General features: G+C 44.5%; 1 long non-coding RNA gene across 1 annotated transcript in view; it reads right to left on the bottom strand.

Annotated features, from left to right (window-relative positions):
• Positions 1-25,948, bottom strand: part of LOC132358740 (uncharacterized) — an 82,816-nt gene extending 56,868 nt beyond the window's left edge. The window contains exons 1-3 of the long non-coding RNA XR_009500488.1: positions 25,838-25,948; positions 24,079-24,193; positions 22,294-22,408 (exon numbers count right to left, since the gene is read on the bottom strand). This is a non-coding gene — a long non-coding RNA (uncharacterized LOC132358740). The remainder of the gene's footprint in view (positions 1-22,293; positions 22,409-24,078; positions 24,194-25,837) is intronic.
• Positions 25,949-26,265: the final 317 nt, after the last annotated feature.

The raw sequence follows: 26,265 nt of genomic DNA, 5'->3' as shown, positions 1-26,265 counted from the left end.
CGCTACCCATCGGTCAAAAGGGCCATGCTGAAAAAAGTCTCAAAACCAGAAATGCAGGACACGCCATGGAGAAATGGGAGCCTTGCTACACTGATGAGCGGGATGTAAATTGCCAACAGCCACTCTGGAGAAGTGTACGGTGTGTCCTGAAACATCTAAAAAACACAGCTTAGAGAGCATAGGGCACTTCCACTCATGGGGGTATAAATTGGGAAAATGAAAAATCAGCAAGACACAAGCACCCCAAAGTTTAGGGCTGCTCTGTTGACCAGGACCTCCACTTCATTCCACCTTCAATATCCCAGGAAAGAGAAAAATGGATAAAGAAGTTGTGGTCCTTATGTACAATGGAATATCACTCAGCCATGAAATCAATGTCATAAGGCTAGTAGCAGCATGATGAGTGGATTTAGGTACGACGATTCTAAGTGAAATAAGTCACACAGAAAAGGACACTTCTCATAAGGTATCACTTATAGAGGGAATGTAAAAACCGTTACACTTGAACTGAATTACAAAACAGAACAGAGTCACACATGCAGAAAACACACTATGGCTGCTTAACGGGAAAGGTGAGGTGGGGTGATACATAAAACAAGGGTTTCAAATTAGCTCAGATACCGTTCCATAAACCCAATATGTAATAGACAAGACCTACTCCTTGCTCAGAGAACTGGACTCAACACGCCCTATTCACCGCACAAGAATATATCTGACTAGTAATAATCTTAAAACCTATGTATTGATATCTCTCTGTTAGTGTGTCAAGTGGGTGTAAAGCGGCATAAACACAGCAGTGAAAAGCAGCTAAACCCCATTATAAAAATAAATTACTTTTACAAACCCATGAAACAAAGACAGTGAAAGAGAGAGAAATTCTTACACAATGCGTTCAGGGGCTGTGATGCAACCTGGATTGACCATATCTAGACCCACAGCTGGATGAGACATAAGGGTGGACACTCTTGGGGCTGAGAGGTTTGGTGAGGTTGGGTGAGCAAACGCAGACCCTTTAAAGTAATACTGCGTGGTACCCATCGCATGGGTCCCAAATCTCCAGGTTCAAGGGCATCTTCCTACATCGAAAACATGCATGAGAAAACAAAAAGATGGTACACCATGTGATGGGGAAAGGTTTCTAAAACGCACCTCATTTCTCTTCTCCTTGTGCCCGGGTTCGCCCTTCCAGCCGCTTTACTAACAATCTCCCTACTTGGAGCATCAGCACCTTTAACCTCCTGTTCTGTACAGGTTGCAATTTGTCCTGAGGATGAACGGGTACACGGGGAACCAGTGAGAGACTAGCTCTTGGTGTTGGGACAGGCACAGGTCACTCTATTTTCCCATCAGGAAGAAGAATTAACCACAGGCTAATCATCGCCCCCGAAAGCAGAACAGGGCCTGAAGCCATCCTGCGCTTTTGCGGCCAGCTCCCAAAAAAGCGAGTTGTAAAATGGAGCTTCAGGGCACTGCAATTCACAAACCTGCAGAGTTATAAATGATAACTCTCGTCCACAAATATGTTGAGGGAAGGCAAAGAAGAGGATTTGAAATCAAGGCCGAATTGCAGGAAACAGATTTCAGGAGGTAGATTCGAATCGCCTTTAAAGCACATGAAAAGCGGCAAAACGTTGACAATGATGCCCTTGGCCAAAAAGGGCGTATGCGTTTTTTCCTGAATATATTCAGGAAAAAACGCATACGCCCTTTTTGGCCAAACAAGCAACCTGGAAAGGTAAATCAGGGCTACAAAGAAGACTCGCTACCCATCGGTCAAAAGGGCCATGCTGAATAAAGTCTCAAAACCAGAAATGCAGGACAGGCCATGGAGAAATGGGAGCCTTGCTACACTGATGGGCGGGATGTAAATTGCCAACAGCCACTCTGGAGAAGTGTACGGTGTGTCCTGAAACATCTAAAAAACACAGCTTAGAGAGCATAGGGCACTTCCACTCATGGGGGTATAAATTGGGAAAATGAAAAATCAGCAAGACACAAGCACCCCAAAGTTTAGGGCTGCTCTGTTGACAAGGACCTCCACTTCATTCCACCTTCAATATCCCAGGAAAGAGAAAAATGGATAAAGAAGTTGTGGTCCTTATGTACAATGGAATATCACTCAGCCATGAAATCAATGTCATAAGGCTAGTAGCAGCATGATGAGTGGATTTAGGTACGACGATTCTAAGTGAAATAAGTCACACAGAAAATGACACTTCTCATAAGGTATCACTTATAGAGGGAATGTAAAAAGCGTCACAATTGAACTGAATTACAAAACAGAACAGAGTCACACATGCAGAAAACACACTATGGCTGATTAACAGGAAAGGTGAGGTGGGGTGATACATAAAACAAGGGTTTCAAATTAGCTCAGATACCGTTCCATAAACCCAATATGTAATAGACAAGACCTACTCCTTGCTCAGAGAACTGGACTCAACACGTCCTATTCACCGCACAAGAATATAGCTGACTAGTAATAATCTTAAAACCTATGTATTGATATCTCTCTGTTAGTGTGTCAAGTGGGTGTAAAGCGGCATAAACACAGCAGTGAAAAGCAGCTAAACCCCATTATAAAAATAAATTACTTCGAAAAACCCATGAAACAAAGACAGTGAAAGAGAGAGAAATTCTTACACAATGCGTTCAGGGGCTGTGATGCAACCTGGATTGACCATATCTAGACCCACAGCTGGATGAGACATAAGGGTGGACACTCTTGGGGCTGAGAGGTTTGGTGAGGTTGGGTGAGCTAACGCAGACCCTTTAAAGTACTACTGCGTGGTACCCATCCCATGGGACCCAAATCTCCAGGTTCAAGGGCATCTTCCTACATCGAAAACATGCATGAGAAAACAAAAAGATGGTACACCATGTGATGGGGAAAGGTTTCTAAAACGCACCTCATTTCTCTTCTCCTTGTGCCCGCGTTCGCCATTCCAGCCGCTTTACTAACAATCTCCCTACTTGGAGCATCAGCACCTTTAACCTCCTGTTCTGTACAGGTTGCAATTTGTCCTGAGGATGAACGGGTACACGGGGAACCAGTGAGAGACTAGCTCTTGGTGTTGGGACAGGCACAGGTCACTCTATTTTCCCATCAGGAAGAAGAATTAACCACAGGCTAATCATTGCCCCCGAAAGCAGAACAGGGCCTGAAGCCATCCTGCGCTTTTGCGGCCAGCTCCCAAAAAAGCGAGTTGTAAAATGGAGCTTCAGGGCACTGCAATTCACAAACCTGCAGAGTTATAAATGATAACTCTCGTCCACAAATATGTTGAGGGAAGGCAAAGAAGAGGATTTGAAATCAAGGCCGAATTGCAGGAAACAGATTTCAGGAGGTAGATTCGAATCGCCTTTAAAGCACATGAAAAGCGGCAAAACGTTGACAATGATGCCCTTGGCCAAAAAGGGCGTATGCGTTTTTTCCTGAATATATTCAGGAAAAAACGCATACGCCCTTTTTGGCCAACCAAGCAACCTGGAAAGGTAAATCAGGGCTACAAAGAAGACTCGCTACCCATCGGTCAAAAGGGCCATGCTGAATAAAGTCTCAAAACCAGAAATGCAGGACAGGCCATGGAGAAATGGGAGCCTTGCTACACTGATGGGCGGGATGTAAATTGCCAACAGCCACTCTGGAGAAGTGTACGGTGTGTCCTGAAACATCTAAAAAACACAGCTTAGAGAGCATAGGGCACTTCCACTCATGGGGGTATAAATTGGGAAAATGAAAAATCAGCAAGACACAAGCACCCCAAAGTTTAGGGCTGCTCTGTTGACAAGGACCTCCACTTCATTCCACCTTCAATATCCCAGGAAAGAGAAAAATGGATAAAGAAGTTGTGGTCCTTATGTACAATGGAATATCACTCAGCCATGAAATCAATGTCATAAGGCTAGTAGCAGCATGATGAGTGGATTTAGGTACGACGATTCTAAGTGAAATAAGTCACACAGAAAATGACACTTCTCATAAGGTATCACTTATAGAGGGAATGTAAAAAGCGTCACAATTGAACTGAATTACAAAACAGAACAGAGTCACACATGCAGAAAACACACTATGGCTGATTAACAGGAAAGGTGAGGTGGGGTGATACATAAAACAAGGGTTTCAAATTAGCTCAGATACCGTTCCATAAACCCAATATGTAATAGACAAGACCTACTCCTTGCTCAGAGAACTGGACTCAACACACCCTATTCACCGCACAAGAATATAGCTGACTAGTAATAATCTTAAAACCTATGTATTGATATCTCTCTGTTAGTGTGTCAAGTGGGTGTAAAGCGGCATAAACACAGCAGTGAAAAGCAGCTAAACCCCATTATAAAAATAAATTACTTCGAAAAACCCATGAAACAAAGACAGTGAAAGAGAGAGAAATTCTTACACAATGCGTTCAGGGGCTGTGATGCAACCTGGATTGACCATATCTAGACCCACAGCTGGATGAGACATAAGGGTGGACACTCTTGGGGCTGAGAGGTTTGGTGAGGTTGGGTGAGCTAACGCAGACCCTTTAAAGTACTACTGCGTGGTACCCATCCCATGGGACCCAAATCTCCAGGTTCAAGGGCATCTTCCTACATCGAAAACATGCATGAGAAAACAAAAAGATGGTACACCATGTGATGGGGAAAGGTTTCTAAAACGCACCTCATTTCTCTTCTCCTTGTGCCCGCGTTCGCCATTCCAGCCGCTTTACTAACAATCTCCCTACTTGGAGCATCAGCACCTTTAACCTCCTGTTCTGTACAGGTTGCAATTTGTCCTGAGGATGAACGGGTACACGGGGAACCAGTGAGAGACTAGCTCTTGGTGTTGGGACAGGCACAGGTCACTCTATTTTCCCATCAGGAAGAAGAATTAACCACAGGCTAATCATTGCCCCCGAAAGCAGAACAGGGCCTGAAGCCATCCTGCGCTTTTGCGGCCAGCTCCCAAAAAAGCGAGTTGTAAAATGGAGCTTCAGGGCACTGCAATTCACAAACCTGCAGAGTTATAAATGATAACTCTCGTCCACAAATATATTGAGGGAAGGCAAAGAAGAGGATTTGAAATCAAGGCCGAATTGCAGGAAACAGATTTCAGGAGGTAGATTCGAATCGCCTTTAAAGCACATGAAAAGCGGCAAAACGTTGACAATGATGCCCTTGGCCAAAAAGGGCGTATGCGTTTTTTCCTGAATATATTCAGGAAAAAACGCATACGCCCTTTTTTGCCAAACAAGCAACCTGGAAAGGTAAATCAGGGCTACAAAGAAGACTCGCTACCCATCGGTCAAAAGGGCCATGCTGAATAAAGTCTCAAAACCAGAAATGCAGGACAGGCCATGGAGAAATGGGAGCCTTGCTACACTGATGGGCGGGATGTAAATTGCCAACAGCCACTCTGGAGAAGTGTACGGTGTGTCCTGAAACATCTAAAAAACACAGCTTAGAGAGCATAGGGCACTTCCACTCATGGGGGTATAAATTGGGAAAATGAAAAATCAGCAAGACACAAGCAGCCCAAAGTTTAGGGCTGCTCTGTTGACAAGGACCTCCACTTCATTCCACCTTCAATATCCCAGGAAAGAGAAAAATGGATAAAGAAGTTGTGGTCCTTATGTACAATGGAATATCACTCAGCCATGAAATCAATGTCATAAGGCTAGTAGCAGCATGATGAGTGGATTTAGGTACGACGATTCTAAGTGAAATAAGTCACACAGAAAAGGACACTTCTCATAAGGTATCACTTATAGAGGGAATGTAAAAAGCGTCACACTTGAACTGAATTACAAAACAGAACAGAGTCACACATGCAGAAAACACACTATGGCTGCTTAACGGGAAAGGTGAGGTGGGGTGATACATAAAACAAGGGTTTCAAATTAGCTCAGATACCGTTCCATAAACCCAATATGTAATAGACAAGACCTACTGCTTGCTCAGAGAACTGGACTCAACACACCCTATTCACCGCACAAGAATATAGCTGACTAGTAATAATCTTAAAACCTATGTATTGATATCTCTCTGTTAGTGTGTCAAGTGGGTGTAAAGCGGCATAAACACAGCAGTGAAAAGCAGCTAAACCCCATTATAAAAATAAATTACTTCGAAAAACCCATGAAACAAAGACAGTGAAAGAGAGAGAAATTCTTACACAATGCGTTCAGGGGCTGTGATGCAACCTGGATTGACCATATCTAGACCCACAGCTGGATGAGACATAAGGGTGGACACTCTTGGGGCTGAGAGGTTTGGTGAGGTTGGGTGAGCTAACGCAGACCCTTTAAAGTACTACTGCGTGGTACCCATCCCATGGGACCCAAATCTCCAGGTTCAAGGGCATCTTCCTACATCGAAAACATGCATGAGAAAACAAAAAGATGGTACACCATGTGATGGGGAAAGGTTTCTAAAACGCACCTCATTTCTCTTCTCCTTGTGCCCGCGTTCGCCATTCCAGCCGCTTTACTAACAATCTCCCTACTTGGAGCATCAGCACCTTTAACCTCCTGTTCTGTACAGGTTGCAATTTGTCCTGAGGATGAACGGGTACACGGGGAACCAGTGAGAGACTAGCTCTTGGTGTTGGGACAGGCACAGGTCACTCTATTTTCCCATCAGGAAGAAGAATTAACCACAGGCTAATCATTGCCCCCGAAAGCAGAACAGGGCCTGAAGCCATCCTGCGCTTTTGCGGCCAGCTCCCAAAAAAGCGAGTTGTAAAATGGAGCTTCAGGGCACTGCAATTCACAAACCTGCAGAGTTATAAATGATAACTCTCGTCCACAAATATATTGAGGGAAGGCAAAGAAGAGGATTTGAAATCAAGGCCGAATTGCAGGAAACAGATTTCAGGAGGTAGATTCGAATCGCCTTTAAAGCACATGAAAAGCGGCAAAACGTTGACAATGATGCCCTTGGCCAAAAAGGGCGTATGCGTTTTTTCCTGAATATATTCAGGAAAAAACGCATACGCCCTTTTTTGCCAAACAAGCAACCTGGAAAGGTAAATCAGGGCTACAAAGAAGACTCGCTACCCATCGGTCAAAAGGGCCATGCTGAATAAAGTCTCAAAACCAGAAATGCAGGACAGGCCATGGAGAAATGGGAGCCTTGCTACACTGATGGGCGGGATGTAAATTGCCAACAGCCACTCTGGAGAAGTGTACGGTGTGTCCTGAAACATCTAAAAAACACAGCTTAGAGAGCATAGGGCACTTCCACTCATGGGGGTATAAATTGGGAAAATGAAAAATCAGCAAGACACAAGCAGCCCAAAGTTTAGGGCTGCTCTGTTGACAAGGACCTCCACTTCATTCCACCTTCAATATCCCAGGAAAGAGAAAAATGGATAAAGAAGTTGTGGTCCTTATGTACAATGGAATATCACTCAGCCATGAAATCAATGTCATAAGGCTAGTAGCAGCATGATGAGTGGATTTAGGTACGACGATTCTAAGTGAAATAAGTCACACAGAAAAGGACACTTCTCATAAGGTATCACTTATAGAGGGAATGTAAAAAGCGTCACACTTGAACTGAATTACAAAACAGAACAGAGTCACACATGCAGAAAACACACTATGGCTGCTTAACGGGAAAGGTGAGGTGGGGTGATACATAAAACAAGGGTTTCAAATTAGCTCAGATACCGTTCCATAAACCCAATATGTAATAGACAAGACCTACTGCTTGCTCAGAGAACTGGACTCAACACACCCTATTCACCGCACAAGAATATAGCTGACTAGTAATAATCTTAAAACCTATGTATTGATATCTCTCTGTTAGTGTGTCAAGTGGGTGTAAAGCGGCATAAACACAGCAGTGAAAAGCAGCTAAACCCCATTATAAAAATAAATTACTTCGAAAAACCCATGAAACAAAGACAGTGAAAGAGAGAGAAATTCTTACACAATGCGTTCAGGGGCTGTGATGCAACCTGGATTGACCATATCTAGACCCACAGCTGGATGAGACATAAGGGTGGACACTCTTGGGGCTGAGAGGTTTGGTGAGGTTGGGTGAGCTAACGCAGACCCTTTAAAGTACTACTGCGTGGTACCCATCCCATGGGACCCAAATCTCCAGGTTCAAGGGCATCTTCCTACATCGAAAACATGCATGAGAAAACAAAAAGATGGTACACCATGTGATGGGGAAAGGTTTCTAAAACGCACCTCATTTCTCTTCTCCTTGTGCCCGCGTTCGCCATTCCAGCCGCTTTACTAACAATCTCCCTACTTGGAGCATCAGCACCTTTAACCTCCTGTTCTGTACAGGTTGCAATTTGTCCTGAGGATGAACGGGTACACGGGGAACCAGTGAGAGACTAGCTCTTGGTGTTGGGACAGGCACAGGTCACTCTATTTTCCCATCAGGAAGAAGAATTAACCACAGGCTAATCATCGCCCCCGAAAGCAGAACAGGGCCTGAAGCCATCCTGCGCTTTTGCGGCCAGCTCCCAAAAAAGCGAGTTGTAAAATGGAGCTTCAGGGCACTGCAATTCACAAACCTGCAGAGTTATAAATGATAACTCTCGTCCACAAATATATTGAGGGAAGGCAAAGAAGAGGATTTGAAATCAAGGCCGAATTGCAGGAAACAGATTTCAGGAGGTAGATTCGAATCGCCTTTAAAGCACATTAAAAGCAGCAACACGTTGACAATGATGCCCTTGGCCAAAAAGGGCGTATGCGTTTTTTCCTGAATATATTCAGGAAAAAACGCATACGCCCTTTTTGGCCAAACAAGCAACCTGGAAAGGTAAATCAGGGCTACAAAGAAGACTCGCTACCCATCGGTCAAAAGGGCCATGCTGAATAAAGTCTCAAAACCAGAAATGCAGGACAGGCCATGGAGAAATGGGAGCCTTGCTACACTGATGGGCGGGATGTAAATTGCCAACAGCCACTCTGGAGAAGTGTACGGTGTGTCCTGAAACATCTAAAAAACACAGCTTAGAGAGCATAGGGCACTTCCACTCATGGGGGTATAAATTGGGAAAATGAAAAATCAGCAAGACACAAGCAGCCCAAAGTTTAGGGCTGCTCTGTTGACAAGGACCTCCACTTCATTCCACCTTCAATATCCCAGGAAAGAGAAAAATGGATAAAGAAGTTGTGGTCCTTATGTACAATGGAATATCACTCAGCCATGAAATCAATGTCATAAGGCTAGTAGCAGCATGATGAGTGGATTTAGGTACGACGATTCTAAGTGAAATAAGTCACACAGAAAAGGACACTTCTCATAAGGTATCACTTATAGAGGGAATGTCAAAACCGTTACACTTGAACTGAATTACAAAACAGAACAGAGGCACACATGCAGAAAACACACTATGGCTACTTAACGGGAAAGGTGAGGTGGGGTGATACATAAAACAAGGGTTTCAAATTAGCTCAGATACCGTTCCATAAACCCAATATGTAATAGACAAAACCTACTCCTTGCTCAGAGAACTGGACTCAACACGTCCTATTCACCGCACAAGAATATATCTGACTAGTAATAATCTTAAAACCTATGTATTGATATCTCTCTGTTAGTGTGTCAAGTGGGTGTAAAGCGGCATAAACACAGCAGGGAAAAGCAGCTAAACCCCATTATAAAAATAAATTACTTCGAAAAACCCATGAAACAAAGACAGTGAAAGAGAGAGAAATTCTTACACAATGCGTTCAGGGGCTGTGATGCAACCTGGATTGACCATATCTAGACCCACAGCTGGATGAGACATAAGGGTGGACACTCTTGGGGCTGAGAGGTTTGGTGAGGTTGGGTGAGCAAACGCAGACCCTTTAAAGTAATACTGCGTGGTACCCATCGCATGCGTCCCAAATCTCCAGGTTCAAGGGGATCTTCCTACATCGAAATCATGCATGAGAAAACAAAAAGATGGTACACCATGTGATGGGGAAAGGTTTCTAAAACGCACCTCATTTCTCTTCTCCTTGTGCCCGCGTTCGCCATTCCAGCCGCTTTACTAACAATCTCCCTACTTGGAGCATCAGCACCTTTAACCTCCTGTTCCGTACAGGTTGCAATTTGTCCTGAGGATGAACGGGTAGACGGGGAACCAGTGAGAGACTAGCTCTTGGTGTTGGGACAGGCACAGGTCACACTATTTTCAAATCAGGAATAAGAATTAAACAAAGGCTCATCCTCCCCCCCGGAAGCAGAACAGGGCCTGAAGCCATCCTGCGCTTTTGAGGCCAGCTCCCAAAAATGCGAGTTGTAAAATGGAGCTTCAGGGCACTGCAATTCACAAACCTGCAGAGTTATAAATGATAACTCTCGTCCACAAATATATTGAGGGAAGGCAAAGAAGAGGATTTGAAATCAAGGCAGAATTGCAGGAAACAGATTTCAGGAGGTAGATTCGAATCGCCTTTAAAGCACATGAAAAGCAGCAAAACGTTGACAATGATGCCCTTGGCCAAAAAGGGCGTATGCGTTTTTTCCTGAATATATTCAGGAAAAAACGCATACGCCCTTTTTGGCCAAACAAGCAACCTGGAAAGGTAAATCAGGGCTACAAAGAAGACTCGCTACCCATCGGTCAAAAGGGCCATGCTGAATAAAGTCTCAAAACCAGAAATGCAGGACAGGCCATGGAGAAATGGGAGCCTTGCTACACTGATGGGCGGGATGTAAATTGCCAACAGCCACTCTGGAGAAGTGTACGGTGTGTCCTGAAACATCTAAAAAACACAGCTTAGAGAGCATAGGGCACTTCCACTCATGGGGGTATAAATTGGGAAAATGAAAAATCAGCAAGACACAAGCAGCCCAAAGTTTAGGGCTGCTCTGTTGACAAGGACCTCCACTTCATTCCACCTTCAATATCCCAGGAAAGAGAAAAATGGATAAAGAAGTTGTGGTCCTTATGTACAATGGAATATCACTCAGCCATGAAATCAATGTCATAAGGCTAGTAGCAGCATGATGAGTGGATTTAGGTACGACGATTCTAAGTGAAATAAGTCACACAGAAAAGGACACTTCTCATAAGGTATCACTTATAGAGGGAATGTCAAAACCGTTACACTTGAACTGAATTACAAAACAGAACAGAGTCACACATGCAGAAAACACACTATGGCTGCTTAACGGGAAAGGTGAGGTGGGGTGATACATAAAACAAGGGTTTCAAATTAGCTCAGATACCGTTCCATAAACCCAATATGTAATAGACAAAACCTACTCCTTGCTCAGAGAACTGGACTCAACACGTCCTATTCACCGCACAAGAATATATCTGACTAGTAATAATCTTAAAACCTATGTATTGATATCTCTCTGTTAGTGTGTCAAGTGGGTGTAAAGCGGCATAAACACAGCAGTGAAAAGCAGCTAAACCCCATTATAAAAATAAATTACTTCGAAAAACCCATGAAACAAAGACAGTGAAAGAGAGAGAAATTCTTACACAATGCGTTCAGGGGCTGTGATGCAACCTGGATTGACCATATCTAGACCCACAGCTGGATGAGACATAAGGGTGGACACTCTTGGGGCTGAGAGGTTTGGTGAGGTTGGGTGAGCAAACGCAGACCCTTTAAAGTAATACTGCGTGGTACCCATCGCATGCGTCCCAAATCTCCAGGTTCAAGGGGATCTTCCTACATCGAAATCATGCATGAGAAAACAAAAAGATGGTACACCATGTGATGGGGAAAGGTTTCTAAAACGCACCTCATTTCTCTTCTCCTTGTGCCCGCGTTCGCCATTCCAGCCGCTTTACTAACAATCTCCCTACTTGGAGCATCAGCACCTTTAACCTCCTGTTCCGTACAGGTTGCAATTTGTCCTGAGGATGAACGGGTACATGGGGAACCAGTGAGAGACTAGCTCTTGGTGTTGGGACAGGCACAGGTCACTCTATTTTCCCATCAGGAAGAAGAATTAACCACAGGCTCATCCTCCCCCCCGGAACCAGAACAGGGCCTGAAGCCATCCTGCGCTTTTGCGGCCAGCTCCCAAAAAAGCGAGGTGTAAAATGGAGCTTCAGGGCACTGCAATTCACAAACCTGCAGAGTTATAAATGATAACTCTCGTCCACAAATATATTGAGGGAAGGCAAAGAAGAGGATTTGAAATCAAGGCCGAATTGCAGGAAACAGATTTCAGGTGGTAGATTCGAATCGCCTTTAAAGCACATGAAAAGCGGCAAAACGTTGACAATGATGCCCTTGGCCAAAAAGGGCGTATGCGTTTTTTCCTGAATATATTCAGGAAAAAACGCATACGCCCTTTTTGGCCAACAAAGCAACCTGGAAAGGCAAATCAGCGCTACAAAGAAGACTCGCTACCCATCGGTCAAAAGAGCCATGCTTAAAAAAGTCTCAAAACCAGAAATGCCGGACAGGCCATGGAGAAATGGGAGCCTTGCTACACTGATGGGCGGGATGTAAATTGCCAACAGCCACTCTGGAGAAGTGTACGGTGTGTCCTGAAACATCAAAAAAACACAGCTTAGAGCGCATAGGGCACTTCCACTCATGGGCGTATAAATTGGGAAAACTAAAAATCAGCAAGACACAGGCACCCCAAAGTTTGGGGCTGCTCTGTTGACAAGAACTTCCACTTCGTGACACCTTAAATATCCCAGGAAAGAGAAAAATGGATAAAGAAGTGGTGGTCCTTATGTACAATGGAATATCACTCAGCCATGAAATCAATGTCATAAGGCTAGTAGCAGCATGATGAGTGGCTTTAGCCACGACGATTCTAAGTGAAATAAGTCACACAGAAAAGGACACTTCTCATAAGGTATCACTTATAGAGGGAATGTAAAAAGCGTCACACTTGAACTGAATTACAAAACAGAACAGAGTCACACATGCAGAAAACACACTATGGCTGCTTAACGGGAAAGGTGAGGTGGGGTGATACATAAAACAAGGGTTTCAAATTAGCTCAGATACCGTTCCATAAACCCAATATGTAATAGACAAGACCTACTGCTTGCTCAGAGAACTGGACTCAACACACCCTATTCACCGCACAAGAATATAGCTGACTAGTAATAATCTTAAAACCTATGTATTGATATCTCTCTGTTAGTGTGTCAAGTGGGTGTAAAGCGGCATAAACACAGCAGTGAAAAGCAGCTAAACCCCATTATAAAAATAAATTACTTCGAAAAACCCATGAAACAAAGACAGTGAAAGAGAGAGAAATTCTTACACAATGCGTTCAGGGGCTGTGATGCAACCTGGATTGACCATATCTAGACCCACAGCTGGATGAGACATAAGGGTGGACACTCTTGGGGCTGAGAGGTTTGGTGAGGTTGGGTGAGCTAACGCAGACCCTTTAAAGTACTACTGCGTGGTACCCATCCCATGGGACCCAAATCTCCAGGTTCAAGGGCATCTTCCTACATCGAAAACATGCATGAGAAAACAAAAAGATGGTACACCATGTGATGGGGAAAGGTTTCTAAAACGCACCTCATTTCTCTTCTCCTTGTGCCCGCGTTCGCCATTCCAGCCGCTTTACTAACAATCTCCCTACTTGGAGCATCAGCACCTTTAACCTCCTGTTCTGTACAGGTTGCAATTTGTCCTGAGGATGAACGGGTACACGGGGAACCAGTGAGAGACTAGCTCTTGGTGTTGGGACAGGCACAGGTCACTCTATTTTCCCATCAGGAAGAAGAATTAACCACAGGCTAATCATCGCCCCCGAAAGCAGAACAGGGCCTGAAGCCATCCTGCGCTTTTGCGGCCATCTCCCAAAAAAGCGAGTTGTAAAATGGAGCTTCAGGGCACTGCAATTCACAAACCTGCAGAGTTATAAATGATAACTCTCGTCCACAAATATATTGAGGGAAGGCAAAGAAGAGGATTTGAAATCAAGGCCGAATTGCAGGAAACAGATTTCAGGAGGTAGATTCGAATCGCCTTTAAAGCACATGAAAAGCAGCAAAACGTTGACAATGATGCCCTTGGCCAAAAAGGGCGTATGCGTTTTTTCCTGAATATATTCAGGAAAAAACGCATACGCCCTTTTTGGCCAAACAAGCAACCTGGAAAGGTAAATCAGGGCTACAAAGAAGACTCGCTACCCATCGGTCAAAAGGGCCATGCTGAATAAAGTCTCAAAACCAGAAATGCAGGACAGGCCATGGAGAAATGGGAGCCTTGCTACACTGATGGGCGGGATGTAAATTGCCAACAGCCACTCTGGAGAAGTGTACGGTGTGTCCTGAAACATCTAAAAAACACAGCTTAGAGAGCATAGGGCACTTCCACTCATGGGGGTATAAATTGGGAAAATGAAAAATCAGCAAGACACAAGCAGCCCAAAGTTTAGGGCTGCTCTGTTGACAAGGACCTCCACTTCATTCCACCTTCAATATCCCAGGAAAGAGAAAAATGGATAAAGAAGTTGTGGTCCTTATGTACAATGGAATATCACTCAGCCATGAAATCAATGTCATAAGGCTAGTAGCAGCATGATGAGTGGATTTAGGTACGACGATTCTAAGTGAAATAAGTCACACAGAAAAGGACACTTCTCATAAGGTATCACTTATAGAGGGAATGTCAAAACCGTTACACTTGAACTGAATTACAAAACAGAACAGAGGCACACATGCAGAAAACACACTATGGCTACTTAACGGGAAAGGTGAGGTGGGGTGATACATAAAACAAGGGTTTCAAATTAGCTCAGATACCGTTCCATAAACCCAATATGTAATAGACAAAACCTACTCCTTGCTCAGAGAACTGGACTCAACACGTCCTATTCACCGCACAAGAATATATCTGACTAGTAATAATCTTAAAACCTATGTATTGATATCTCTCTGTTAGTGTGTCAAGTGGGTGTAAAGCGGCATAAACACAGCAGGGAAAAGCAGCTAAACCCCATTATAAAAATAAATTACTTCGAAAAACCCATGAAACAAAGACAGTGAAAGAGAGAGAAATTCTTACACAATGCGTTCAGGGGCTGTGATGCAACCTGGATTGACCATATCTAGACCCACAGCTGGATGAGACATAAGGGTGGACACTCTTGGGGCTGAGAGGTTTGGTGAGGTTGGGTGAGCAAACGCAGACCCTTTAAAGTAATACTGCGTGGTACCCATCGCATGCGTCCCAAATCTCCAGGTTCAAGGGGATCTTCCTACATCGAAATCATGCATGAGAAAACAAAAAGATGGTACACCATGTGATGGGGAAAGGTTTCTAAAACGCACCTCATTTCTCTTCTCCTTGTGCCCGCGTTCGCCATTCCAGCCGCTTTACTAACAATCTCCCTACTTGGAGCATCAGCACCTTTAACCTCCTGTTCCGTACAGGTTGCAATTTGTCCTGAGGATGAACGGGTAGACGGGGAACCAGTGAGAGACTAGCTCTTGGTGTTGGGACAGGCACAGGTCACACTATTTTCAAATCAGGAATAAGAATTAAACAAAGGCTCATCCTCCCCCCCGGAAGCAGAACAGGGCCTGAAGCCATCCTGCGCTTTTGAGGCCAGCTCCCAAAAATGCGAGTTGTAAAATGGAGCTTCAGGGCACTGCAATTCACAAACCTGCAGAGTTATAAATGATAACTCTCGTCCACAAATATATTGAGGGAAGGCAAAGAAGAGGATTTGAAATCAAGGCCGAATTGCAGGAAACAGATTTCAGGAGGTAGATTCGAATCGCCTTTAAAGCACATGAAAAGCAGCAAAACGTTGACAATGATGCCCTTGGCCAAAAAGGGCGTATGCGTTTTTTCCTGAATATATTCAGGAAAAAACGCATACGCCCTTTTTGGCCAAACAAGCAACCTGGAAAGGTAAATCAGGGCTACAAAGAAGACTCGCTACCCATCGGTCAAAAGGGCCATGCTGAATAAAGTCTCAAAACCAGAAATGCAGGACAGGCCATGGAGAAATGGGAGCCTTGCTACACTGATGGGCGGGATGTAAATTGCCAACAGCCACTCTGGAGAAGTGTACGGTGTGTCCTGAAACATCTAAAAAACACAGCTTAGAGAGCATAGGGCACTTCCACTCATGGGGGTATAAATTGGGAAAATGAAAAATCAGCAAGACACAAGCAGCCCAAAGTTTAGGGCTGCTCTGTTGACAAGGACCTCCACTTCATTCCACCTTCAATATCCCAGGAAAGAGAAAAATGGATAAAGAAGTTGTGGTCCTTATGTACAATGGAATATCACTCAGCCATGAAATCAATGTCATAAGGCTAGTAGCAGCATGATGAGTGGATTTAGGTACGACGATTCTAAGTGAAATAAGTCACACAGAAAAGGACACTTCTCATAAGGTATCACTTATAGAGGGAATGTCAAAACCGTTACACTTGAACTGAATTACAAAACAGAACAGAGTCACACATGCAGAAAACACACTATGGCTACTTAACGGGAAAGGTGAGGTGGGGTGATACATAAAACAAGGGTTTCAAATTAGCTCAGATACCGTTCCATAAACCCAATATGTAATAGACAAAACCTACTCCTTGCTCAGAGAACTGGACTCAACACGCCCTATTCACCGCACAAGAATATATCTGACTAGTAATAATCTTAAAACCTATGTATTGATATCTCTCTGTTAGTGTGTCAAGTGGGTGTAAAGCGGCATAAACACAGCAGTGAAAAGCAGCTAAACCCCATTATAAAAATAAATTACTTCGAAAAACCCATGAAACAAAGACAGTGAAAGAGAGAGAAATTCTTACACAATGCGTTCAGGGGCTGTGATGCAACCTGGATTGACCATATCTAGACCCACAGCTGGATGAGACATAAGGGTGGACACTCTTGGGGCTGAGAGGTTTGGTGAGGTTGGGTGAGCAAACGCAGACCCTTTAAAGTAATACTGCGTGGTACCCATCGCATGCGTCCCAAATCTCCAGGTTCAAGGGGATCTTCCTACATCGAAATCATGCATGAGAAAACAAAAAGATGGTACACCATGTGATGGGGAAAGGTTTCTAAAACGCACCTCATTTCTCTTCTCCTTGTGCCCGGGTTCGCCATTCCAGCCGCTTTACTAACAATCTCCCTACTTGGAGCATCAGCACCTTTAACCTCCTGTTCCGTACAGGTTGCAATTTGTCCTGAGGATGAACGGGTAGACGGGGAACCAGTGAGAGACTAGCTCTTGGTGTTGGGACAGGCACAGGTCACACTATTTTCAAATCAGGAATAAGAATTAAACAAAGGCTCATCCTCCCCCCCGGAAGCAGAACAGGGCCTGAAGCCATCCTGCGCTTTTGAGGCCAGCTCCCAAAAATGCGAGTTGTAAAATGGAGCTTCAGGGCACTGCAATTCACAAACCTGCAGAGTTATAAATGATAACTCTCGTCCACAAATATATTGAGGGAAGGCAAAGAAGAGGATTTGAAATCAAGGCCGAATTGCAGGAAACAGATTTCAGGAGGTAGATTCGAATCGCCTTTAAAGCACATGAAAAGCAGCAAAACGTTGACAATGATGCCCTTGGCCAAAAAGGGCGTATGCGTTTTTTCCTGAATATATTCAGGAAAAAACGCATACGCCCTTTTTGGCCAAACAAGCAACCTGGAAAGGTAAATCAGGGCTACAAAGAAGACTCGCTACCCATCGGTCAAAAGGGCCATGCTGAATAAAGTCTCAAAACCAGAAATGCAGGACAGGCCATGGAGAAATGGGAGCCTTGCTACACTGATGGGCGGGATGTAAATTGCCAACAGCCACTCTGGAGAAGTGTACGGTGTGTCCTGAAACATCTAAAAAACACAGCTTAGAGAGCATAGGGCACTTCCACTCATGGGGGTATAAATTGGGAAAATGAAAAATCAGCAAGACACAAGCAGCCCAAAGTTTAGGGCTGCTCTGTTGACAAGGACCTCCACTTCATTCCACCTTCAATATCCCAGGAAAGAGAAAAATGGATAAAGAAGTTGTGGTCCTTATGTACAATGGAATATCACTCAGCCATGAAATCAATGTCATAAGGCTAGTAGCAGCATGATGAGTGGATTTAGGTACGACGATTCTAAGTGAAATAAGTCACACAGAAAAGGACACTTCTCATAAGGTATCACTTATAGAGGGAATGTCAAAACCGTTACACTTGAACTGAATTACAAAACAGAACAGAGTCACACATGCAGAAAACACACTATGGCTGCTTAACGGGAAAGGTGAGGTGGGGTGATACATAAAACAAGGGTTTCAAATTAGCTCAGATACCGTTCCATAAACCCAATATGTAATAGACAAAACCTACTCCTTGCTCAGAGAACTGGACTCAACACGTCCTATTCACCGCACAAGAATATATCTGACTAGTAATAATCTTAAAACCTATGTATTGATATCTCTCTGTTAGTGTGTCAAGTGGGTGTAAAGCGGCATAAACACAGCAGTGAAAAGCAGCTAAACCCCATTATAAAAATAAATTACTTCGAAAAACCCATGAAACAAAGACAGTGAAAGAGAGAGAAATTCTTACACAATGCGTTCAGGGGCTGTGATGCAACCTGGATTGACCATATCTAGACCCACAGCTGGATGAGACATAAGGGTGGACACTCTTGGGGCTGAGAGGTTTGGTGAGGTTGGGTGAGCAAACGCAGACCCTTTAAAGTAATACTGCGTGGTACCCATCGCATGCGTCCCAAATCTCCAGGTTCAAGGGGATCTTCCTACATCGAAATCATGCATGAGAAAACAAAAAGATGGTACACCATGTGATGGGGAAAGGTTTCTAAAACGCACCTCATTTCTCTTCTCCTTGTGCCCGGGTTCGCCATTCCAGCCGCTTTACTAACAATCTCCCTACTTGGAGCATCAGCACCTTTAACCTCCTGTTCCGTACAGGTTGCAATTTGTCCTGAGGATGAACGGGTACATGGGGAACCAGTGAGAGACTAGCTCTTGGTGTTGGGACAGGCACAGGTCACTCTATTTTCCCATCAGGAAGAAGAATTAACCACAGGCTCATCCTCCCCCCCGGAACCAGAACAGGGCCTGAAGCCATCCTGCGCTTTTGCGGCCAGCTCCCAAAAAAGCGAGGTGTAAAATGGAGCTTCAGGGCACTGCAATTCACAAACCTGCAGAGTTATAAATGATAACTCTCGTCCACAAATATATTGAGGGAAGGCAAAGAAGAGGATTTGAAATCAAGGCCGAATTGCAGGAAACAGATTTCAGGTGGTAGATTCGAATCGCCTTTAAAGCACATGAAAAGCGGCAAAACGTTGACAATGATGCCCTTGGCCAAAAAGGGCGTATGCGTTTTTTCCTGAATATATTCAGGAAAAAACGCATACGCCCTTTTTGGCCAACAAAGCAACCTGGAAAGGCAAATCAGCGCTACAAAGAAGACTCGCTACCCATCGGTCAAAAGAGCCATGCTTAAAAAAGTCTCAAAACCAGAAATGCCGGACAGGCCATGGAGAAATGGGAGCCTTGCTACACTGATGGGCGGGATGTAAATTGCCAACAGCCACTCTGGAGAAGTGTACGGTGTGTCCTGAAACATCAAAAAAACACAGCTTAGAGCGCATAGGGCACTTCCACTCATGGGCGTATAAATTGGGAAAACTAAAAATCAGCAAGACACAGGCACCCCAAAGTTTGGGGCTGCTCTGTTGACAAGAACCTCCACTTCGTGACACCTTAAATATCCCAGGAAAGAGAAAAATGGATAAAGAAGTGGTGGTCCTTATGTACAATGGAATATCACTCAGCCATGAAATCAATGTCATAAGGCTAGTAGCAGCATGATGAGTGGCTTTAGCTTCGACGATTCTAAGTGAAATAAGTCACACAGAAAAACACACTTATTATAAGCTATCACTTATAGAGGGAATGTAAAAACCGCTACACTTGAACTGAATTACAAAACAGAACAGAGTCACACGTTTACAAAACACACTATGGCTGCTTAACGGGAAAGGTGGGGTGGGGTGATGCATAAAACAAGGGTTTCAAATGAGCTCAGATACCGTTCCATAAACCCAATATGTAATAGAAAGACCTACTCCTTGCTCAGTGAACTGGACTCAACACCCCCTATTCACCGCACAAGAATATATCTGACTATTAAGAATCTTAAAACCTATGTATTGATATCTCTCTGGAAGTGAGTCAAGTGGCTGTAAAGCGGCAGAAACACAGCCGTGAAAAGCAGCTAAACCCCATTATAAAAATAAATTACTTTTAAAAACCCGTGAAACAAAGACAGTGAAAGAGAGAGAAATTCTTACAAAATTCGTTCAGGGGCTGTGATGCAACCTGGATTGACCATATCTAGACCCACAGCTGGAGGAGACATAAGGGTGGACATTCTCGGGGCTGAGAGGTTTGGTGAGGTTGGGGGAGCAAACGCAGAGCCTTTAAAGTAATACTGCCTGTTACCCATCCCATGGGTCCCAAATCTCCAGGTTCAAGGGCATCTTCCTACCTCGAAAACATGCATGAGAAACCCAGAAGGTGGTACACCGTGTGATCGGGAAAGGTTTCTAAAACGCACCTCATTTCTCATCTCCTTGTGCTCGGGTTCACCATTCCAGCCGCTTTACTAGCAATCTCCCTCCTTGGAGAATCAGCACCTTTAACCTCCCGTTCCCTACAGCTTGCAATTTGTCCTGAGGATGAACGGGAAGAGGGGGAGCCAATGAGAGACTAGCTCTAGGTGTTGGGACAGGCACAGGTCACTATATTTTCCCATCAGGAAGAAGAATTAACCACAGGCTCAGCCTGCCGCCGGGAAGCAGAATAGCGCCTGAGGCAATCCTGCGCTTTTGTGGCCAGCTCCCAAAAAAGCGAGTTGAAAAATGGAGCTCAGGGGCACTGCAATTCACAAACCTGCAGAGTTATAAATGATAACTCTCGTCCACAAATATATTGAGGGAAGGCAACGAAGAGGATCTGAAAGCAAGGCAGAATTGCAGGAAACAGATTTCAGGAGGTCGATTCGAATCGCCTTTAAAGCACATGAAAAGCAGCAAAACGTCGACAATGATGCCCTTGGCCAAAAAGGGCGTATGCGTTTTTTCCTGAATATATTCAGGAAAAAACGCATACGCCCTTTTTGGCCAACCAAGCAACCTGGAAAGGCAAATCAGCGCTACAAAGAAGTCTCGCTTCCCATCGGTCAAAAGGGCCATGCGGAAAAAAGTGTCAAAACCAGAAATGCAGAATAGGCCATGGAGAAATGGGAGCCTTGCTACGCTGATGGGCGGGATGTAAATTGCCAACAGCCACTCTGGAGAAGTGTACGGTGTGTCCTGAAACATCGAAAAAACACAGCTTAGAGCGCATAGGGCACTTCCACTCATGGGCGTATAAATTGGGAAAACTAAAAATCAGCAAGACACAGGCACCCGAAAGTTTAGGGCTGCTCTGTTGACAAGAACCTCCACTTCATGACACCTTAAATATCCCAGGAAAGAGAAAAATGGATAAAGAAGTGGTGGTCCTTATGTACAATGGAATATCACTCAGCCATGAAATCAATGTCATAAGGCTAGTAGCAGCATGATGAGTGGCTTTAGCTACGACGATTCTAAGTGAAATAAGTCACACAGAAAAAGACACTTATCATAAGCTATCACTTATAGAGGGAATGTAAAAACCGCTACACTTGAACTGAATTACAAAACAGAACAGAGTCACAGGTTTACAAAACAGAACATAGTCACACGTTTAGAAAACACACTATGGCTGCTTAACGGGAAAGGTGGGGTGGGGTGATGCATAAAACAAGGGTTTCAAATGAGCTCAGATACCGTTCCATAAACCCAATATGTAATAGAAAGACCTACTCCTTGCTCAGTGAACTGGACTCAACACCCCCTATTCACCGCACAAGAATATATCTGACTAGTAAGAATCTTAAAACCTATGTATTGATATCTCTCTGGAAGTGAGTCAAGTGGGTGTAAAGCGGCAGAAACACAGCCGTGAAAAACAGCTAAACCCCATTATAAAAATAAATTCCTTTTAAAAACCCGTGAAACAAAGACAGTGAAAGAGAGAGAAATTCTTACAAAATTCGTTCAGGGGCTGTGATGCAACCTGGATTGACCATATCTAGACCCACAGCTGGAGGAGACATAAGGGTGGACATTCTCGGGGCTGAGAGGTTTGGTGAGGTTGGGGGAGCAAACGCAGAGCCTTTAAAGTAATACTGCCTGTTACCCATCCCATGGGTCCCAAATCTCCAGGTTCAAGGGCATCTTCCTACCTCGAAAACATGCATGAGAAACCCAGAAGGTGGTACACCGTGTGATCGGGAAAGGTTTGTAAAACGCACCTCATTTCTCATCTCCTTGTGCTCGGGTTCGCCATTCCAGCCGCTTTACTAGCAATCTCCCTCCTTGGAGAATCAGCACCTTTAACCTCCCGTTCCGTACAGCTTGCAATTTGTCCTGAGGATGAACGGGAAGAGGGGGAGCCAATGAGAGACTAGCTCTAGGTGTTGGGACAGGCACAGGTCACTCTATTTTCCCATCAGGAAGAAGAATTAACCACAGGCTCAGCCTGCCGCCCGGAAGCAGAATAGGGCCTGAGGCAATCCTGCGCTTTTGTGGCCAGCTCCCAAAAAAGCGAGTTGAAAAATGGAGCTCAGGGGCACTGCAATTCACAAACCTGCAGAGTTATAAATGATAATTCTCGTCCACAAATATATTGAGGGAAGGCAACGAAGAGGATCTGAAAGCAAGGCAGAATTGCAGGAAACAGATTTCAGGAGGTCGATTCGAATCGCCTTTAAAGCACATGAAAAGCAGCAAAACGTCGACAATGATGCCCTTGGCCAAAAAGGGCGTATGCGTTTTTTCCTGAATATATTCAGGAAAAAACGCATACGCCCTTTTTGGCCAACCAAGCAACCTGGAAAGGCAAATCAGCGCTACAAAGAAGTCTCGCTTCCCATCAGTCAAAAGGGCCATGTGGAAAAAAGTGTCAAAACCAGAAATGCAGAACAGGCCATGGAGAAATGGTAGCCTTGCTATGCTGATGGGCGGGATGTAAATTGCCAACAGCCACTCTGGAGAAGTGTACGGTGTGTCCTGAAACATCGAAGAAACACAGCTTAGAGCGCATAGGGCACTTCCACTCATGGGCGTATAAATTGGGAAAACTAAAAATCAGCAAGACACAGGCACCCCAAAGTTTGGGGCTGCTCTGTTGACAAGAACCTCCACTTTGTGACACCTTAAATATCCCAGGAAAGAGAAAAATGGATAAAGAAGTGGTGGTCCTTATGTACAATGGAATATCACTCAGCCATGAAATCAATGTCATAAGGCTAGTAGCAGCATGATGAGTGGCTTTAGCTACGACGATTCTAAGTGAAATAAGTCACACAGAAAAGGACACTTATCATAAGCTATCACTTATAGAGGGAATGTAAAAACCGCTACACTTGAACTGAATTACAAAACAGAACAGAGTCACAGGTTTACAAAACAGAACAGAGTCACAAGTTTACAAAACACACTATGGCTGCTTAACGGGAAAGGTGGGGTGGGGTGATGCATAAAAGAAGGGTTTCAAATGAGCTCAGATACCGTTCCATAAACCCAATATGTAATAGAAAGACCTATTCCTTGCTCAGTGAACTGGACTCAACACCCCCTATTCACCGCACAAGAATATATCTGACTAGTAAGAATCTTAAAACCTATGTATTGATATCTCTCTGGAAGTGAGTCAAGTGGCTGTAAAGCGGCAGAAACACAGCCGTGAAAAGCAGCTAAACCCCATTATAAAAATAAATTACTTTTAAAAACCCGTGAAACAAAGACAGTGAAAGAGAGAGAAATTCTTACAAAATTCGTTCAGGGGCTGTGATGCAACCTGGATTGACCATATCTAGACCCACAGCTGGAGGAGACATAAGGGTGGACATTCTCGGGGCTGAGAGGTTTGGTGAGGTTGGGGGAGCAAACGCAGAGCCTTTAAAGTAATACTGCCTGTTACCCATCCCATGGGTCCCAAATCTCCAGGTTCAAGGGCATCTTCCTACCTCGAAAACATGCATGAGAAACCCAGAAGGTGGTACACCGTGTGATCGGGACAGGTTTCTAAAACGCACCTCATTTCTCATCTCCTTGTGCTCGGGTTCGCCATTCCAGCCGCTTTACTAGCAATCTCCCTCCTTGGAGAATCAGCACCTTTAACCTCCCGTTCCGTACAGCTTGCAATTTGTCCTGAGGATGAACGGGAAGAGGGGGAGCCAATGAGAGACTAGCTCTAGGTGTTGGGACAGGCACAGGTCACTCTATTTTCCCATCAGGAAGAAGAATTAACCACAGGCTCAGCCTGCCGCCCGGAAGCAGAATAGGGCCTGAGGCAATCCTGCGCTTTTGTGGCCAGCTCCCAAAAAAGCGAGTTGAAAAATGGAGCTCAGGGGCACTGCAATTCACAAACCTGCAGAGTTATAAATGATAACTCTCGTCCACAAATATATTGAGGGAAGGCAACGAAGAGGATCTGAAAGCAAGGCAGAATTGCAGGAAACAGATTTCAGGAGGTCGATTCGAATCGCCTTTAAAGCACATGAAAAGCGGCAAAACGTTGACAATGATGCCCTTGGCCAAAAAGGGCGTATGCGTTTTTTCCTGAATATATTCAGGAAAAAACGCATACGCCCTTTTTGGCCAACCAAGCAACCTGGAAAGGCAAATCAGCGCTACAAAGAAGTCTCGCTTCCCATCGGTCAAAAGGGCCATGCGGAAAAAAGTGTCAAAACCAGAAATGCAGAATAGGCCATGGAGAAATGGGAGCCTTGCTACGCTGAAGGGCGGGATGTAAATTGCCAACAGCCACTCTGGAGAAGTGTACGGTGTGTCCTGAAACATCGAAAAAACACAGCTTAGAGCGCATAGGGCACTTCCACTCATGGGCGTATAAATTGGGAAAACTAAAAATCAGCAAGACACAGGCACCCGAAAGTTTAGGGCTGCTCTGTTGACAAGAACCTCCACTTCATGACACCTTAAATATCCCAGGAAAGAGAAAAATGGATAAAGAAGTGGTGGTCCTTATGTACAATGGAATATCACTCAGCCATGAAATCAATGTCATAAGGCTAGTAGCAGCATGATGAGTGGCTTTAGCTACGACGATTCTAAGTGAAATAAGTCACACAGAAAAAGACACTTATCATAAGCTATCACTTATAGAGGGAATGTAAAAACCGCTACACTTGAACTGAATTACAAAACAGAACAGAGTCACACGTTTACAAAACACACTATGGCTGCTTAACGGGAAAGGTGGGGTGGGGTGATGCATAAAAGAAGGGTTTCAAATGAGCTCAGATACCGTTCCATAAACCCAATATGTAATAGAAAGACCTACTCCTTGCTCAGTGAACTGGACTCAACACCCCCTATTCACCGCACAAGAATATATCTGACTATTAAGAATCTTAAAACCTATGTATTGATATCTCTCTGGAAGTGAGTCAAGTGGCTGTAAAGCGGCAGAAACACAGCCGTGAAAAGCAGCTAAACCCCATTATAAAAATAAATTACTTTTAAAAACCCGTGAAACAAAGACAGTGAAAGAGAGAGAAATTCTTACAAAATTCGTTCAGGGGCTGTGATGCAACCTGGATTGACCATATCTAGACCCACAGCTGGAGGAGACATAAGGGTGGACATTCTCGGGGCTGAGAGGTTTGGTGAGGTTGGGGGAGCAAACGCAGAGCCTTTAAAGTAATACTGCCTGTTACCCATCCCATGGGTCCCAAATCTCCAGGTTCAAGGGCATCTTCCTACCTCGAAAACATGCATGAGAAACCCAGAAGGTGGTACACCGTGTGATCGGGACAGGTTTCTAAAACGCACCTCATTTCTCATCTCCTTGTGCTCGGGTTCGCCATTCCAGCCGCTTTACTAGCAATCTCCCTCCTTGGAGAATCAGCACCTTTAACCTCCCGTTCCGTACAGCTTGCAATTTGTCCTGAGGATGAACGGGAAGAGGGGGAGCCAATGAGAGACTAGCTCTAGGTGTTGGGACAGGCACAGGTCACTCTATTTTCCCATCAGGAAGAAGAATTAACCACAGGCTCAGCCTGCCGCCCGGAAGCAGAATAGGGCCTGAGGCAATCCTGCGCTTTTGTGGCCAGCTCCCAAAAAAGCGAGTTGAAAAATGGAGCTCAGGGGCACTGCAATTCACAAACCTGCAGAGTTATAAATGATAACTCTCGTCCACAAATATATTGAGGGAAGGCAACGAAGAGGATCTGAAAGCAAGGCAGAATTGCAGGAAACAG

This window comes from Balaenoptera ricei, unplaced genomic scaffold (assembly GCF_028023285.1).
Source record: "Balaenoptera ricei isolate mBalRic1 unplaced genomic scaffold, mBalRic1.hap2 scaffold_176, whole genome shotgun sequence".
NCBI lineage: Eukaryota > Metazoa > Chordata > Mammalia > Artiodactyla > Balaenopteridae > Balaenoptera > Balaenoptera ricei.
This window is presented reverse-complemented; position numbering and strand designations above follow the sequence as displayed.